The following is an 18,434-nucleotide window of genomic DNA, read 5'->3' as shown; positions in this document are numbered from 1 at the left end:
GTTTTGATACCCAGACGTCTGCGTATCCTGTTATTCACTGCCTTACTGGCTCCTTAACTCTCTCTCCCCAGCCACAATACTTTGTTTTCCCCCTTTTTTGGCAAATACTCAGTCTGAATGAGGGACCCAGGCATGAACCCTGACACTAGCCATGTCTGGAAGGGAGATTTCTATCTCTGTGAGAAAGGAAAAATGGTTTCCTAATAAACACAGAAGCTCAAGGGCGGAGACTGTGACGGGGCCAGCTGGGTATGAGGCTGGTGTGTGCTGAGTGCCAAAACCACGCTGCTTGGTCCTGTCCAATTCCCTCCCTTCTGCCTGGGCTCCAGCGGCTCTGGCCATCTGCACGGAGAGGACCTTCTTCTCCCAGGGGTTGTGAAAGTTGGCACGGGGGAGTTTTCAGGGGCAGTTGTTTCCGTTTCTTCATATGCCGATTCATATTTTGATGAAGAATTTGTACACACTGCCCTACTTTATATTAATTTATCTTGCAAGTTGTGAGCAGTGGAAACGCATTCTCTTTAAAAAGGGAATGTGTTAAAGGGAATGCATGTGGTGACTTTGCTCAGAACTACGTATTTTAAAGATCTCTTACTGTACTTTGATTCATGGGCATGATATCTCAGTTATTGAGAGGTAACTATCTTAGATTGGGTTTCCCCAGAATCAGACCCTCAGAAGGTGTCTGAATATAAAGACTTGTGGAGGATGATCCTCAAAAGTCCTGACAGTAAACTGAAGAAGGGATCTGGGGTAGAGAAGGATGCAATAGAAGATATGTTAACAAACAGGCTGCAACTTCGGGCAACCAGGACTCAATTTCAATTTCAGTTGAGGACTTAAGAAAGATGGTACGGAATTCCTCAAATATGTTCTCCTTGAGAGTCAAGGAGGCAGGAGTACTCGGCCACTAATTCCAACAGCCATTTGTAGAGGACTACTCCTAAAACCCTCTGACCTATTCCACAGGAAAGACAAGTAGGCTCAATCTCAACAAGTCCTACTGCAGCCGGGACCACAGATCAAAAAGGGGAAAGGAGACAATGTTGAAACATTTGATGCAGTCAGCTTCATTTATTAAACAATTCACTGAACATCTACTATGTACTATGCATTGTGGTAGGTGTTGCAAGGGTTTAAAACGAAACAAAAGCAGGGATCTGTTTGGGACACAAAGATACAGCCGCAAAGAGCTAGACATTAAATTTCAAAGTAGAGAGTACCTGTGAGGATATTTAAGTGAACATCCTTGTTCTGATGGGACAAGTGCTGAAACATATACAGGAAAAGAATGATGTTTGCAATGTATTCTTAAATGGCTCAAAAAAAATAACACTTCGTATGTACACATGTCGGGGGGTGAGGAAGAGAGAGAGAACAAGCAGCACAAGTGTGGCAAAATGTTAACAATAGAAAAATCTACAAGGGTGTATGAGTTCATTATACTATTCTTGTAACATCTATATAACACAGCAATTTTACAAAATAAAAAGTTTTAAAACAAAGTAGACAGCACATGACTCTCTTGTTAGGCCATTATTAATGTGTCAAAAATTGTGTTACAGGGGCTTTCAGGTTAATTAAGAAGTCAGGGAGGGCTTCTTGAGAAAGTAAGACCTGTAAGTTGCTGAGTAGGAGGTTTCTAGGCAAAAAGAGAAGGAAAGAGTATTTCTGAAAGGTGTATAAAGGTATGGAGGTGGGAGAGAACATGTCATCAAGATATTGAAGCCGGGCTTGGTGGCTCAGCCTGTAATCCCGTGCCTTTGGGAAGCTGAGGTGAATGGATTGCCTGAGCCCGTGGGTTTGAGACCCGCCTGGGCAACTTGGCGAGACCTCATCTCTACAATAAATCAAAATGAGCCGGGTGTGGTAGCACGCGCCTGTAGTTCCAGCTACTCCGAAGGCCGAGGCAGAAGGATCGCCGGAGCCCAGCTGTTGAGGCTGCGGTGGCCAGGAGCGGCCACTGCACTCCAGTTTGGGCGACAGAGTGAGGCTCCAACTCAAAAAAAAAAAAAAAAAAAGGAAAGATATTGAGAGAACATGGTGTCATCAAGATATTGAGAGAAGTCTAGGATGATTACAAAATGGCAGCTGGTGAACTACATACACAATCCATGGGGAGGAGTTTTGGCTTTATTTTAAAAGCATTCACAAGCCAGTGAGGAATCTGCCTACCAAGCACACAGAGAGTGAATTCAGCACTGTGATGAGTAGACAGAGTGAGTCCTCAGAGGAGATGAGGTTGGCCACTGATGGTGTCTCCATGGCAACACTGCTACCTGCATCACTGCATCTCTACACAAGGCTGTGGGTATCTAAAGAAGCTCTGATTTCCTTAGCTGCCTGTCGGACATGCTGCTCTGCTAAGAATAAACCAAGGTAGATAAAACAGGTTACTCCTTCTGGATGAATTTCTCCACTTCACTTTGTCCAGATGCTAAATGTGATTTTATGGCATGTATGTTTTTGCTTCATTGGCTGTTTAGCAGAGCAAGCACCAAGAACCTTTCCTTTCTGGATGATCCTTCAGGGGAAGTTTTGGAGGAAATGACTGCAAACTGAATTCTAATACTCTTCACCTTCAAACATCAAGGCAAGGATAGGAAGATGCCACAAAATACCTCTGTGTTTGCCTTTTTCTTCCATGCTATCTGCTGAAGTACTTATTTGGTCTCTACCTCCCTTGTGGAAGAGGTTGGCTAAACTTATATAGACAAGACCTGAGGCATTATATAACCCCTGAATACTTAAGGGCAATACAATGCAGTGGGTTATAGGATCTTAGGTTCTGGAGTCAAAACGACTTGGGTTCAAATCTTAACTTTGCCTCTCATCAAGTAGCCAATAGGATTAAATAACTTAATACATACAACATGCTTGGTATAATGAAACTTGAGTATGTGTGAGCATGCTAGGCCCTCTACTATGTCCAGGGATACAAAGTAAAACAAGTAAACAAAAGTAGTGGGGTTCTTGTTCTCTAGAAGTCCATATAGACCCTACTAATCTCTCCATTAGAATGGAAACTGATCAATAGAAAATAGATGGGTGATGAACAATTCATTTTTATAAGTCTTTTAAAACATTTAATGTATACTTAAGGTGCTGCTTAGACAAAGTAAAGTAATTTTATTACTATTCCTACCAAAGGTTACTTAACCTTGACCAAGCTTTTAATTTTTCAAGGTCACCCAAATGGCCTTTTTTTGTACCAAGATAAAATAAAGGAGGCAGGTTAGATATTAAATGAATGACCTCTTAGACCAACCAAGGACTTTAGAGCTTAGCAAGCACTTTCGAGTCAGGTAACTTATGAACTGTCAATAAACTCTACAAGGTTAGTCAGAAGAGCAGAATTTCTTTACGGATAAAGAAAGGGAAACTCAGAGAAGCCAAGTACTATGATTACTACTACTGAGTGCTGGAAGTATCTGGAACTCCAAATCTATTCTTTTTCCCCTGAGCCAGGGGAAAGTCAGTTTGGTTTCATTTCTGGGATATGATTTCCTCAACTTTTCTTTTTAAGAAAACATTTTCTGAGTATGTGCCGAGCTCTGTGCCAAGCACTTTCCATGCATTTCTTATTTAATCCTCAAACCACACCATGAGAAGGGAATGATTGTTATGATCCTCATTTTACAGATAGGACAACCAAGACTCAAAGAGTTTATGGAACTTACCCAAAGCCCTTCACCAAACACCTGAATACCTTTTTAAGGCCCCTCCAGACTAACTGCATTGGTCCCTTAATCCATGTACAACAAGTTGTGCTTTTTTCCCTTTCACATAGAGACCCCCAAATCACTGGCAAGTCATAGGAAATTCTTAAGTGGCTGCTTATTAATAACATTTTCAGTTTATATTAGGCCGCCTTTCATCCAGGGGAACTCAGCCAGCTTCATACACAGAGAACCACAGAAATCCAGCCATCTCTGGTATGGATGTGGGCCAGCTGGCAGCGGGATCCCACAGGGGCTTGGCTTGGGGGGATTCTGGCAATGGTCACACCCTTCGAAACTTGACAGGGGCCCTTTAATATCTGTGCTGAAGGGCTCCAGGCAAAAACTTCCCAGAAATCCAAGTTCCTCAGCAAAGGCGGCCAAAGGCTCAAGACAACCCCAGTGGACTTGCGAAACAAGAGCATCAAGAAATTGGACGTTTACCAAATACCAGTGCTGGATGTAAAGCCCCTCAACTCAGATTGAGTTAGACACAATGGGGAAAGACATTTTCAGGAGAGAGACCCGGTTTTAGTCAAGTCCAAGGGAAAAAAACAAAACAAAACAAAATTCTCAGGGTTTCCCACAGTAGGGATAGGCAAAAGAAAAAAAAAAAAGATGCTGATTTCTCTTCTTCATGTTGGATCTGTGGAATGGTTTTTGTGGTTTTGTTCTGAACCACAACTCGTTTCCTCATTCTGCAGCAGTGAAAGGAAGGAGGGAAGTACAGAGAAAAAAAGTAACATTTCCTGGTTTCATGTTTTATTGGAAAGAAGCCCTTGATGAATTGAATTCACATGGTCTCTAGGAGTAAGGTTTTGAAAATATTAAAAAATTTGTTGCATTCAAATTTGACATAGTGCTGGTTGAAGGATGTACATAGCCTCGATCCCCGACTCCCGCCTGAAGCCTATTGGACACAGTTGATGCAATGAACAACAGCCTGAACTGTGGATTTCCTTGGGGTGTGGGATGAGTCTTAGTCTCTATCTTTACTATCCTAGTCACATCACCTCCTACTCACCACTATTCACATTACCACCTGCTTGGGCTATTGCAACAGCCTACTTCTTAATTTCCTGCTTCCATCCCTGCCCTTCTGGAATCTAATTTTCACTAGTTTGTTTTTTAAACAATGGTGTAACATTCAACTCTCTTGCTTAAAATGCACCATTAACTTCCCACTGCAATGAGAATTAAGTATAAACTCTTTAACCATGGCCTACAAGACCCTATATAACTTGGCCCATTCCTCTCATTCCATTTTCATCTTGTTGCACTCCATGCTCCACCTTGCCTACCATGCTTTAGCCTCAGTGGTCTTTATTTGTCCCTTGAACTTGCCAAGGCCATCCCTCTCTTAGGATCTTTGCGGTGACTGTTCCTCATCCTGGAATACTCTTCCCTCAGTAAAGCTGGCCTGTTTTTCACTATTCACATCTTCACCCAAAGGCATTTCCATCAAGGACTTTATAAAAAAAAATAGCTCATTTTCCTTTCTCATTCACTCTCTATTTTATTATCCTTTACATGTTTTTTCTTAACATTTGTCACTCTCAGAAATCATTTCATTTATTAATGTGTCTATTATACATTTTCCCCACTGTAATGTAAATTTCATAAGGTCAAGGATTTTCTCTTTTATCTAGAACAATAAGTATTTAATAAGTAGCTCTTGGAAATTTTGAATCCCTAATACCTGCTCCAGAATCTAGGCTGGCAGTTCTCAACCACTGGGCTACAAACCTTTCATGGGCATGTAAACAAGATATGATCAACATGTAAATTTTATTTTTTATATCTATATTTTTACAATAACTGAAAATGTATATTGTTACAATGATGTCAAAAATGTAGAGTATGATTCAACTATATGATGAGTAGTGTTTCACCAAGACCACATCAAAGAAAGACTGTCTTTGGCCTCAATTAAATGAAAGCATGCAAATGCGTAAGGTTAGGATGAAGAAGTTAGATTACCGCTGAGAATGTACCATAACGATAATGTAACTTAATTCTGTTACTGTACTGCAAAATGCCCAATATTTAAAAGAATGCCTTGAAGTATAGGAAGACTGAAAAATACTGGCCAAGTGCAAAGTAAATTTTCAAAAAATTGTTAAATTGTTTAGTGAAAAATAAAAAGTATCAGAGACAGAAGGAACAAGAACTCCTGTGGCCTTGGCAGCTGAAATCACAGCCCTCAATTCACTCATCTATAAAATGGAAGGAAATCAGGTAATTCTCTCCTTCCAGCTCCACAGGGTTTAACATTAGATCCTGGGTAGTCATGTAGAAAATGTTGTATTTTTCATGGGGCAGGGCAAATTCTTTTTCAAGTCCCACATTAACCCATGGAGGTTTATCTGGATGAGTTTACACCAACCTACTACCCAATTTAGTAGTTCTTAGCCTTTTGAGTGACTTGATGCCTTTAAAACACTGATGAAAGCTGGAATCTTCTTCCTTGAAAAAAGGAACATATGCACATTCATAGAAAATTCTGCATTAAATTTCAGAAAGTTCATCAATCCTGTCAGGTCCTTTGTTGCCCTTGGGTCCCAAGCTAAGAACATCTGGTTTGGAAAACTGGTTAAATGTAAAAGATCTGTTCTGATATTTTAAACTATTCACAGGGCCTTGTATCTTGCAGATGCTCAATTGCTATTTCTCACTTTCTGCAATGTTCTTTTAACAATTCAAAATAGCACATGATATCATAGTTACCATTTAGGATGCTGCATATTAGCAATTCAGTGGTGCAGGATTTTAAACAATTTTAAGTATGATAAGAGCAAACGACATTGGGATTTAGGCAGCTGGTTAGGCAGCCAAATCGACAAAGTGAAAGAAAGGCAGGTTCAAGCTATCCAATCAATCAGGCCTAGTGATTATGCTGCTTTCCACCTATTCCCCTTTCAGAAGCAAGTGTAGCAAGAATGGAAGCTCCTGCTGTTGACAGAGAAGCATGTGAATTCTTTGCTCTGCATTTTCACCCTACTTCCTAATGAAGCAGGTATTTTTGGAGTAGCCCAACCTGCACAGTAAGGTTTTTTGGTTTTTTGCAGGGGGCGGGGAAGAGGAGCAGTCATCGTTCCAATCCATGGCAAGTTTCTAGTCTTGACAGACTTTCCTAGCAACTTCTGAGATGATGAACTCCAAAGCAAGTAATAGACTCAGGCAGCAATTTAAATGAAGTTCTGAGTGTTGATGGACAAGCTGTCAGGGGACGGGAGGGCTTCAGTTGAGGGTTATGCAGTTGCTGAGCTAGGAACAGGTGCTCTGCATGCACCGGCCACCTAACCAATGATGTGATTGCCCAGAGGATGCAACGGAACACTCCTCATTGTAGAGGAGGTATTTCTCTGAGAGCATCACAGCAGGAGACCTGGACAGAGATCCTACATTAAAATGGTTACCATTAAAAATGGTTACCATCTTGATCAGAATAACAATGTGTATCTCAAAGAAATAAAAAAACCTATTTAACCTTAATTTACCAAAAATTCAACTAACAAAAACTTTCTTTTTTTTTTTTTTTTTTGAGTTGAAGTCTCACTCTGGCACCCAGACTGGAGTGCAGTGGCACGCTCCCGGCCACCGCAGCCCTGACCTGCTGGGCTCTGGTGAGCCTTCTGCCTCGGCCTTCCAAGTAGCTGGAAACTACAGGTGCACACTACCACGACCAGCTAACAAAAACTTTCAATAACCCCACAAATCATCCACATTTGGAAGAATAAAACGTAGCATACACAGAAAATATAATCGAGTTTATTTTCAGCATACCTAGGCAATAGGTAGGTATTCAATACATATTTACTAAACTGAAAAGAGAACTAATTTCCAGGGACTATCTGAGGATAGAGTTGGCATGTAGATTAAATCTCTTGGGTCAACTACAACTCATGAGTACAGGCTGCTAGAGTGCTGTGTTGAGAAGAAATCTGAGGTTTCACAGAAAGAATGTGTTGGTCATTAGTGAGATCTGCAATGAACAAGGAGACTTGGTGATGAGGTACTTGCCATACTAATTATATGGTCAGGACATTTCTAAGAATGGAGTCCAAACAGGGGTATACATTCAAATAGAAATAACTTTCCCCACTGAAGAAGACTCCTTTATTATTCGAATAGAAGCTTCTGGGGGAATAACAAGGAGAAGGGAAGGGAGAAAGCAGACATATATTTATGCTGCTGGATCACAGCCTCATGTCCAGTGAAGTGACAAATATCAAACTCAGAGGACACTCATAATCAACCTCTTCTGACTTCCTCTTGCAAGATAAGTTCACTGGAAATTTGTTTTTCGGGGTAATAATTTCCATGGTTCTATATCCTGAATCACAAGAGACATTCAATTCAGCTAACCCTCCTCTTCTATTAAGGTAGAAAAAGGATCTGATAAATTGACCGAATTTACAAAAACAAGACAGAAAATGCACTAGAATTTAATTGTAAATACTCAGAAAATCAGTTTACCAGAGCCCCTCACCCCTCAGAGCATTCCTCTTTCATAATCCTCCCCTCTCTACCAGATGAACTATCCAAAACAACAGAACAAACATCTGTACTCTTCAAAATGTTACAATGCATTTGACTTTAATTTATATAAATTGGAACATTTTAAACTTAAAAACAATACAACCCTATCTGGGAAACATCTACTTCTTATAATCTCAAGTACCCAAAAATATTTATGAGTGTACATATCATATACATGAATAACACATACTTACACACAATAAATCCAAATATCTTTTACATCTGTTATCTCAATAAATGGTGAAGGTTCCAGATTAAGATAGTATGAATTCAAATCCCAGCTTGGCCATTTACTAACTGTGTGGCCTTGGTCAAGTTATTCAGCCTCTCTGTGCTTAGTTTCTGTAGAATACAGATAATAACAGAACCTACCTCATACAGTGGATTAAATTAGATACAACACAGGAAATTGTGAGCACAGGACCTGGCACACAGGAAGCAATCTTTAAGTGTTAGCTATTAATTATTTTGATTACAGATGGAGAAACTGAATCATGGAGACAGATTTCTTTGAGGTTTATTCAAATAAGTATAATTGAGACTAGAATCTGGGCCTTCTGAAGTTAGTCACATTTTCTTTGCTCTATGTCAGTCATAAAGGTGGCTTAGAAGGAGCAGCATAGGTGCCACCAGGGAGCTCGCTAAAAATGTAGAATCTGAATTTCAGAAACACCCCAGGTACATGCACATTAAATTAGAGAAGCCTTGGTCTCTGGCATTCCTAGGATACCTGCATCCATAACAAAGCCCTGGAAAGCTTCTGAAGTGAATAAGCAACACCAACACATTGCCTCTACCACCTCCTCTTCACTAGTGTGAAACATCCAAAGGTCAGCCATTCTTCCAGGAAGCACCTGTCATTCTCTGGAGGGCTACCACTTCTCAGACTCCGGCATACATTCACAACATAGAGAGGTCAGGTCCTGATATAAAACCTGACCTTTTAGTTCTCCGCCAGGAGTAGCCACAGTGCAAATTATACCCCTTCACTGACAAGGTTGAATTCATTCTGAAAGTTCACATTCATTAAGGTCAGAACTGAAAGAGAACTTACAGATTATCTGATTCAGGACCCTCATGTTTGAAACAAAAGAACCGAGGCTCAGAAAGAGGAAACACATTCTAGTAACCAGATGTGTTTACAACTGGTGATTGAGAGCCACACGCTTGGCCCCTCTTTTGTCAAACTCCAGTTGGTTTGCCCACGGTCATGAGATTAGCCCAGGAGAATCCCCCATGTTCCCTCTAGTCCAGGAAAGGGCTTCTTCCACCCACCTGCGGTTTTTAGTCCTTGTTTGCGTGTGTCTTACCAACTTGCTAACCTATTTCACACTTCTGTTCTAAAAGCCACATTCAAAGCAGTAGGTGCAGAAGCCACTATGTTCTATTCTATGCCTGATATATTCTCTTGAATATTTCCAATTTTACCAAAAGATCTACCTAAAAGACTTTAATTCAATGGCTAAATAATAAGGTGTTTCTCAAATGAAGGACTCCTAGAGAAGACTACAAGGAAAAGAAAAATCATTCCCAGAAGATGTTATAGTAAAAACTGTGAGGAAGCATTGAATAGTGGACGTAGTTCAAGATTTGGACTATGACTGTCCTGGGTCTGAATTCAAGCATTACTATTTACAGTCTGGGTAATCTTGAGCAAATTACTTCTAGGAGTGTTGGTTTCTCAAATATTAAATAGAATTAATAAAACCTAGCTACATGACTGTTGTAAGAATTTATCAAGGCAAGGTATATAAATCATCTTTCAAGTCAGCTAGCACTTAGTAGGTGTTCAGTCTATGATAGTCATTATTTTTTTCTTTTGTTCTTTTGTTTTTTTTTGAGTTGGAGTCTCACTCCGTCGCCCAGACTGGAGTGTAGTGGCATGCTCCCGGCCACCGCAGCCTCGACCTGCTGGGCTCCGGCGATCCTTCCACCTCAGCCTTCCAAGTAGCTGGAACTATAGGTGTGTGCTACCACACTCGGCTAATTTTTTTTTATTTATTGTAGATGAAGTCTCGCCAAGTTGCCCAGGCGGATCTTGAACCCGCGGGCTCAGGTAACCCACTCAGCTCAGCCTCCCAAAGCACTGGGATTATAGGCTGAGCCACTGAGCCCGGCTGTCATTATTTTTTCTATATATCCACACAAACATTAGCACTCAGACTTTATAGAGACAGATATCCAAAACATACACTGTCATCTACACTAATAGCTACCCTGAAATCATACCTGATTGTGTGACCATAGAAAGTATGGCTATTTCTCAGTTGAGTCCTGGAACTTTCATGAACAGGCATCTCTAAGGACTCATAACTGACGGATGCCAAGAAAAGAACTGGAAAAATGGCATCTTGCCCAGTTGAAATGAAATGCTAAGAATTCCTGTCCTGGTTACTCTTAACCCTGGATTGGAATGGGTAATATTTATAAGGTTTGATTTTAAGGAGCCCAGGAGGGGAGGAGGACTCGAGGCCAATGGAACTCCCAATGCAAGAAGGACGGAGGCAACTCAAGTCAGCCTTCCATCATCTGAGACAGGCAAGGTGCTGGGTTGTAAAAGGTACCAATCAGAAGTCAGCTCTGCTCCACATCCCAAGAGATAAAAGTCTCCTGTGCTCCCTTCAGTACCCCAGGATGGTTTACATTAGCAGCTCAAAAGCTAGCACCAGGAAGGAGGGGGATATCAGAAATCACCATTATTCCTTCCTCCTACAGGTTCACTCTGATGAGGCCATCCCTGATTTCCCTCTTGGCCCCACTTCCAACCAGTGATGTCTCTGGATTCTGTGTCCCATGGAATGTTATGTTTCATCTTCCAAGTCAGCTCTTGTATCTGAGTCTTCAGTGCAGCCGACTTGATCTTTACAGACTTCATAGCCAAACATGTGCTGGAAGTTTACTCTCTACACCCACCCAGGCAAGGCAGGCTCACATTGTACTTGAAAATCTGCTCCCTGTAATTAATGTACTTTTAGAAAAGGGTCCATGGTGCTCTAGTGGAAAACATGTGCAGTGCTTAGTCACAATGAGGGTTTTAGGGTTTAAAATGGCTTCACTATGAGTTTTTAGGACAGATGGAGAGAGAGTTTTTAGCTGAAGGAGAACAGAGGCTCTTGCCTTCTGAGTTGCGACTTCACCCAAAGGGAACCTTCAGTTTAGCACTTTCATGGCGGATTGGAGATTGCTCTGATATTCTCCCAGCTGCTCCCCCATCCTGTCTTCCTTTCCCTCCCCTTCTCTTAACTCCTCCATCCAAACTCTCCCTCTCTCCCCCTTCTCCAGCCTTGCTTTATTTTCTCCCTCTGCCTCATCCCTGGGGAAATAACAAAAACGAATAAGCCTAAGGTTTTCAGTCTCTGAATAATGAATTGCTCAAACAATAGGCTAAACAAAAAGAAAACCAAGTCTCCAAACTCAACTGGCTAAGTCCCCAATGGAGATTTTCTCTCCTGCTTGATTCAAACACACACACACACACACACACACACACACACACACACACACACACACACATTCATTATAAAAACCAGAATGTTTCATTTAAAATGTTTACATGTTATGACAGAACAAAGTGGCAAGTATCAAAAACATCAACGAAGAAGGCAGATTTTGCCAGTGCTTCATCCCCAAGCTTCTTAGTTCGCAAATAGCTCATGGTCACTAGCAGTTACCTGATTATAACCACCATAATCGTGGAGGGAGTGAAAGCCTTCAGTGGGTCTTCAAGTGCAAAAACAAATTCTCACCTAAATGCCACCCAAAATTCCTATCTGAGGGAAAAAGCCTTTTGGCTGTGTGTGTTTGCAGACAATAGAGAAGAGAGAAGACCACAGCCTGGGGACTATCAAATAAAGAGGTTTCTGCTAATCAAGGTTGGCAGAGCAACAGAGTGGTTAAGAATCCTTTTCAAACTCAGAGTATTTGGAATTGACGTGCAGTAGAAGCACCATACTGGGTACCAAGGTTTGTCTCCGGCTGTGTCACTAAGGGTAACTAGTTTTGCCTATTTGGCCTTTGGTTTCTCTGTTAAATGAGTATTAAAACTACTGCCCCCTGTTGTTCACAAGTTAGAATTAAATGAGAAATATGAAAGTCATTGGCATGGAAGGAAATAAAGATCAACACCCGGTAAGTACCAGGAATTAGGTAAGGGCACTACAGCTGTTATCATTATCATCAAAGTAATTCCATGCATTCAGAGGAATTTATTTCCAATATTCATATGAGGAAACCAAAGTTCAGAGAGGCATGGCAACTCTCCTAAGATTACATTACACAATCAGGAGGCAATGGAGGTAGGCTATTATCAAGATATAAATATTATTCTCCACAATACAAAACACAACTCTACTAAAGATCAGCGGTGGCCAGGAATTATCAGCTTCAAATTTTGAATTTCTTGAGAAAGAACTTTATGCCAGATTCCTCTGACTTCTTAATTCACTTTTAATTTGTCCATCATATCCCTGCATCAGCATTCCATCTCCTATGGTGGTGGGAGAACAGGAAGAAACAGTCGTCCAACTGTGTGACTGAAGCATGCTCACTGGCATGATGGAGAAGATCACAAGTCTGGCAAAGATGTATCATGGCAGTGGGCACAAAACAAAGGCAGAAAGGACTGGGTCACAGGTAGGCAGGCAGGGGAGGCCAATTCCTTTCCCTTAACGGCCAACCCACAAGCTGAAGCCACCCAGATGGTGGCAAGAGTTCACCTTGGAACTTCTGAGAAGCCAGCCAGCAGGTGAAGTATATACTCAATGGCCTCCCCGGATGAAGAAAATGCCAAATGTCTTTGCTGAAAAGAATGAAGAAAGACAAGGACTGCCTTTCACGTGTATAGCTGGCGCAGAAGAGAAATCTAGAAATGCATTGATTTCAACTGGGATCCTGCAGCTTTCTACATATGACTCGTCAGCTGCCAAAACAGGATACCTTCTTTAAGGATACCTGAGTCCCAGCTAGTACAAAATGATTTTTGTCATACCAGCCAGTCATTTTTGCTTTGGCAAAATATAGTCGTTTTGGATCATACAGTTTATTCTGTCAACTCAGTCAAGAGGGTGGAAAGTTTCTCTGTGTGGGAACCATTTGCATATAACAGTACCAGAGACAGCATCTTTCCTGCTAGCAAAACCTCTTTGCAGACAAATGGATGTGAACCTATTGCTTTTTCAATAGACTGTGTTTAGCAACAACGCTTATAATGGTAATGACAAAAAAGATAACAATAACAAACACTACAATAATAATAGCTAACATTTACTGAGTATTTACTATGTGACCAGTACTGTGCTAGGTATTTTTCATATGACATCTCATTCAATCCTTATACCTATAACCATGCCTATAGGTTCTACTGCTTGCCCCATTTTTACCGACAGGAATCGATGCTCAGAGAGGTAGCTCTAAGTATCTTTAACTCTTTCTGAATCCACAGTCTGAGCCCTGGATAAACATCTCATACAGTCTAACCCCTAAGTTCCCTTCTCATTCCTTAAGCTTCCATAAATGCATCTTCCTTCCTATATTTCTATTTTTCCCTCCCACGTTGCATGGGTAAATCTTTATAAACATACCCTTTCAGGCAACGCTATTTTACTATTTCTGGCTGCTCCATGACTCTTTACAGACTGCAATGCCCGACGGCCAAAAGAGCCTGTATGTTTTAATTTTCACATTAAAAAAAGAATCCCCGAGGGGAAATAGCATTTGATGGAAAGGCAAAACCTTTACAAGCATTCAAGGAGGCATTAAAATCTAAATTTCCAAAATATGGTAATTATGTCAAAGTTGTGACTTACTCTGAAGCCCTTGGGGACACTCATCCTGACCCATCTGTGAAAGCCATCAGCAGGCAGTAAGCCTTCTGGGGAGCAGGATTAGGGCAGCCAATTGGGCCTCTAGCAAGGAGGCAAGGCTGCTTCATTTAGTTTAAGTCTCACTGAGATGGTTTAAAACACTCTCTGGGAAGAGATGTGCAGGCAAAGCAAATCGCAGGCTTCCAGCTGCAGATTCAGTACACAGCAGCCTATATCTATATATTCACGGCACACTGGAGCCCTCCCCTGACTGTGCTCATACATGCATTGATATTGGAAGCCAAACTCTCTCACTGGGGAAATCATCTATGTGCCTAAGTTATACAAGAGCCACATTTGGACCAGTGGATGGCATTGCATCTGCTATGGATCACTTACCCCTGTAAGATTTGGCCCAGACTGGATTATTTATGGTTCATAATCATCCTGTTGGACCCCAGCATAGCCCAAGACCACATAACAAAAGATAATGGGATTAAAAAATCTGTATTTCATCACAAGACCTCCATGGCAGATTAGGAATGTTGTGATTGGTTTTCGGGAAACCAAGAGTGAGGAAAACTAACTATGCACTCCTTCAAGAAACCCAATATAGAAAGCAAACCAAATTATGTGTTTCAACCAGGCTATGCAGTCACACTCTGAAGCTCTGTCACCATTTCTAATCTGAAAGCACTGGCTAAAATTAAACCTAAATAATCTGAGAGTCGCTGCTTTACCTGGAAGTCTCGCTAAGTCCTGGTTCCTCAGATGCCCTAATGGTATCTGACATCATGTGCTGAAATGACTACTGTATGTGAACACTACCAGGTGCTTGGCTTTTTAAAAGCCTCTCCTCCATATTATTATTTTGTAAGAAATCCTGCACTTCTAGAGAAACGGTGCCTCTTAAGCACCAAGAAAGATTTAAGTGTTTCTTAAGGCCTCCCTATGCCTGTGATATATCACTTACCATCTGATCTTTCCAGTAAGCACAGAAAAGGCAAAAGGGACCAGAGAACCACCAAAACTGCCACCTGGCCAAGAAAATAGAGCCCCCACACCTCCCCCAGTGCAAAGGCCCTAGATCTGGTTTTCTTATCCTCCCTAGAAAATACAATGCTGTTTCATTTGTGAATTATAACAAATTTCTTACCTACCTCCAGGGAGGATGAAATGCCCCGTCTCAGAGGAAGCTTCTGCCAGACCCTCGGAGCTTGTCAGTTGCCCCAGTTCACTTTCTCCCTGGGTCTGACTTCTAAGAACACAAGCAGGACCTCAGGCAGCCAAAGCATCTTCTTCTCAAACCCCTTTCCCAAATCTGAACCCTTCCTGAAGCTGGCAGCAGGCTCAAGCTGAGCTGTTCTACATTCCCTTAGGGAAAGCAGCACTGCTGGCTCCAGACCCTGCTGGGAAATTCACCAAGCAGGGGGAAAAGTGTGACTTCTACTCTTCCTCTGGATCTGCCTGAGTGCTGCGATTGCTTTCCTGAGAACCCTAGTTTCCTCTCAACTCCCCTTCTTCACGACAATCTGAAGGAAGTCACAGACCCCAGTCTCGGCGTCACCAACTGATCCCGAGCCAGACCCAGGCAACCAGTCAGCAGCTCACAGAGCCCAAGCCACTGAACCAGGAAATGTGCTGCTCGGTTAAAAAATAATAATAACTGTCGGTGGCGCTGCTGGTGGTGCCTGAGAAGTCGCTGTTGCAGTGCTTGCATCCTCCGCATGCTAATGAAGCCGTGATGTCAGCAAGTCAGTCACGGCATCTGGACGTCCCATCCCGCTGCCCAGGGCTGAGATTTATTTACATGTAAATTAGCCTCGCCTTCCAAATCAATAATCCCCAAGCCAGGGAGAGGGGAAGAAAGCCTTTGCTGGATGCAAGGGCCCAGCTATGCAATCTCCAAATGAGCACGAAAAAAATCACATATAAGCAGAGAGGCTTTAAAGACACACGCCTATTTTTTCTTTTTAAAAGCCATGCTCTTATGTGCCAGGGATCAGATCTGGGCACAATTATCAACCTGAGCGCCTGTTTCAGATTATATGCTGCGCCAACCCAGGAGTGGAATCAGAGCTCTCTCTTTTTTTAATCAAAAGCTGTTGTCAAGCCTTCAAATGCCTCTGCTTTCTTTTTCTTTCTCTTCTTTCTTCAACTTTCATTTCAGGGTGCCACCTGTTTGTTGGCCTAGGACTATGTCACCTTTGAGTTTTTGTGCACTTTGAAATAAAACACAACTGACTCTTCTCCTCACATGCTTGGGTGGTGTATTAGTCACCTCCCCCCAAGGCCTTACACTAACTCCAAGTACACATGGAAGATGGCCAAGCATAAACTTCCCTAGGGGCAAGAAGACCTCTACACCCTTAGAGAGCAATGATTCCATCTCCTCATTTTTACAGATTAGAAAACAGAGGCTTGGGTGGAAAAAAGACTTTTCTAAGGTCACACAGGGATTTCAGAAAGAATCTACATTGCCTGGACTTCAAACTAGAGCTTTTGTTGAATATCTTTGGATCTCCAATCTCCATTTTTCAACACCACAAAGAGACCTATCCCAGAAATCTGGAAGAAAAAACACTACAGAGTTAGACAGTCCTGGGTTCAAGTTCTGCCTTTGCTTCCTGCTAGCAATGTGACCTCAGGCAAGTCACTTAAGTTGTGGGATCTTCAAGGATATTTGGTCTGTACCATTCACTCACTCAGTAACTGAGCAGACTCTATGCCATGCCCCATTCTAGAGACTGAGTATAAAGACAGTCTCGGCTTTTGTGGAGCTTATATTCTAGTGCAATAAAAGAAAGTAAAAATATTGGATGGAACTGTGGTGGTGATTAACACAATGACACAGTAAGAAATAGTTATTTCTGATATTTTGAATGAAGTCAGAAAAATTCACCAAGGTGTGTGTCTACTGGGATGGACGTTATTTCTATCCTCTGAGGTTTTCTCCATTCATCTTTAATTGTTTAAAATCAAATGTTCTTTCAAAGCCGCCTGTGTAATATCCTGGGCCAGGTGAGAGGGAAGCACAAGCCAATATTCTGAACTCTGTGCCCGTGATAAGGAAGCACTGTGGTGAAAGTGAAGAGTGCAGGAGGGGCTGAGGAGACTGGGAAAGAGGCATATTCTATCATGCATATAAGTGTCCCCAAGGACAAAGCAGCCCACATGGCTCCTTGCCCATACTCCCCCGCCTAGAGAACCCACTCTGATGATGAGCACTGCCCTTCCAGCTGGAGTTCCTGAAGCTTCAAATGAATTTCTTTGTTGGATGTGGGGAAGTTAAATTATGTCTTTTGTTATACATAATTGTATTAATAATGCTTAATAACTTCTTTCAGAATGCTTTTTCTCTGGTTCCCAGAAGACTTTTCATGGTGAAAATTATGAGACCTGGAATAACTTCTCACTGAGAAATGGAATACAAGCAAATGAATAACACTCATTCTTCAATCTCCATCATACAGGACTCAGCGTGTGGGGAAGAAGATGATCCCCTAGACCTCAATATCCTTCAAAAAGTCAATTAACAAATCTAAAAGTTTGGATCTGCCAATGGCCAAGTGGAAGCAGTGACAACTTGCCCCAATGTGGCCACGAGCAAGTCATTTCAACTTTCTATGCCTCAGTGTCTTCATCTGAAGATGTGTACACTATTCTCTGATCTACTTATGATCAGCATGGTCATATAAGAATTATAAGAATAAATTCACAAGTAATTGACAATGAAGCAGTGAAGAAGTAAGCTGGAACATAGAAAGTGAAAGAGATTAATCTTTATCTGGAACACATTTGACATACAACGATCAACTTCCTAAGAGTTAACAACATAGCATGGCATCTAGAATGGATTGCCTGGGGTCAGACTCTGGCTCTATCACTTGGTAGCTCCATGACTTGAGGCCTGAGGTTCTTATCTGCAACAGAGGAGATAATAATAGTGCCTACCCTCTTAGGGCTGTTGGGGGAATCCAATGAAGAATTGATGTGAAATATTTAGCACTGAGCTTAACACACAGCAAACATTCAGTGGCATTAGCCATTGGTAGCAGAAGTAATAATGCTTCCACTGTTAACTTTGGTACTAATTAGTTAACTGACCCAAGTTCAAAAGATGGGGAGAAAGGACATTTCCCATTCCTAAGGCACAACTCAAAGTTCCATTTAATGTAAATAAGCCACATGCCCTTTTCCACATGATATAATACAAATGCTTTTAAATGCTATGAAACTAGGAAAGAAAGCAGTAAAAATGACCAAAAGGTACGGGGACCCTCATTTGTATAACTGTATACCAAGATATGATAACTATATTTCTGGGATGAATAGATGCTACATCCATTCACTCATATATCCATTCACTCAT

The 18,434-nt window shown here is 41.6% G+C and overlaps 1 protein-coding gene across 1 annotated transcript in view; it reads right to left on the bottom strand.

The window, feature by feature from the left end:
- The window catches only part of PRICKLE2 (prickle planar cell polarity protein 2), a 119,461-nt gene extending 103,717 nt beyond the window's left edge, over positions 1–15,744 (bottom strand). The window contains exon 1 of the mRNA XM_008052268.2: positions 15,223–15,744. The gene's annotated coding sequence lies outside the window, so the exon portion shown is untranslated. The remainder of the gene's footprint in view (positions 1–15,222) is intronic.
- Positions 15,745–18,434: the final 2,690 nt, after the last annotated feature.

Source organism: Carlito syrichta, unplaced genomic scaffold (genome assembly GCF_000164805.1).
Source record: "Carlito syrichta isolate Samal-C Ts95f unplaced genomic scaffold, Tarsius_syrichta-2.0.1 Scaffold270720, whole genome shotgun sequence".
Lineage (NCBI taxonomy): Eukaryota > Metazoa > Chordata > Mammalia > Primates > Tarsiidae > Carlito > Carlito syrichta.
Note: the sequence above shows the minus strand (reverse complement) of the source record. Positions and strands in the feature narration are given on the sequence as shown.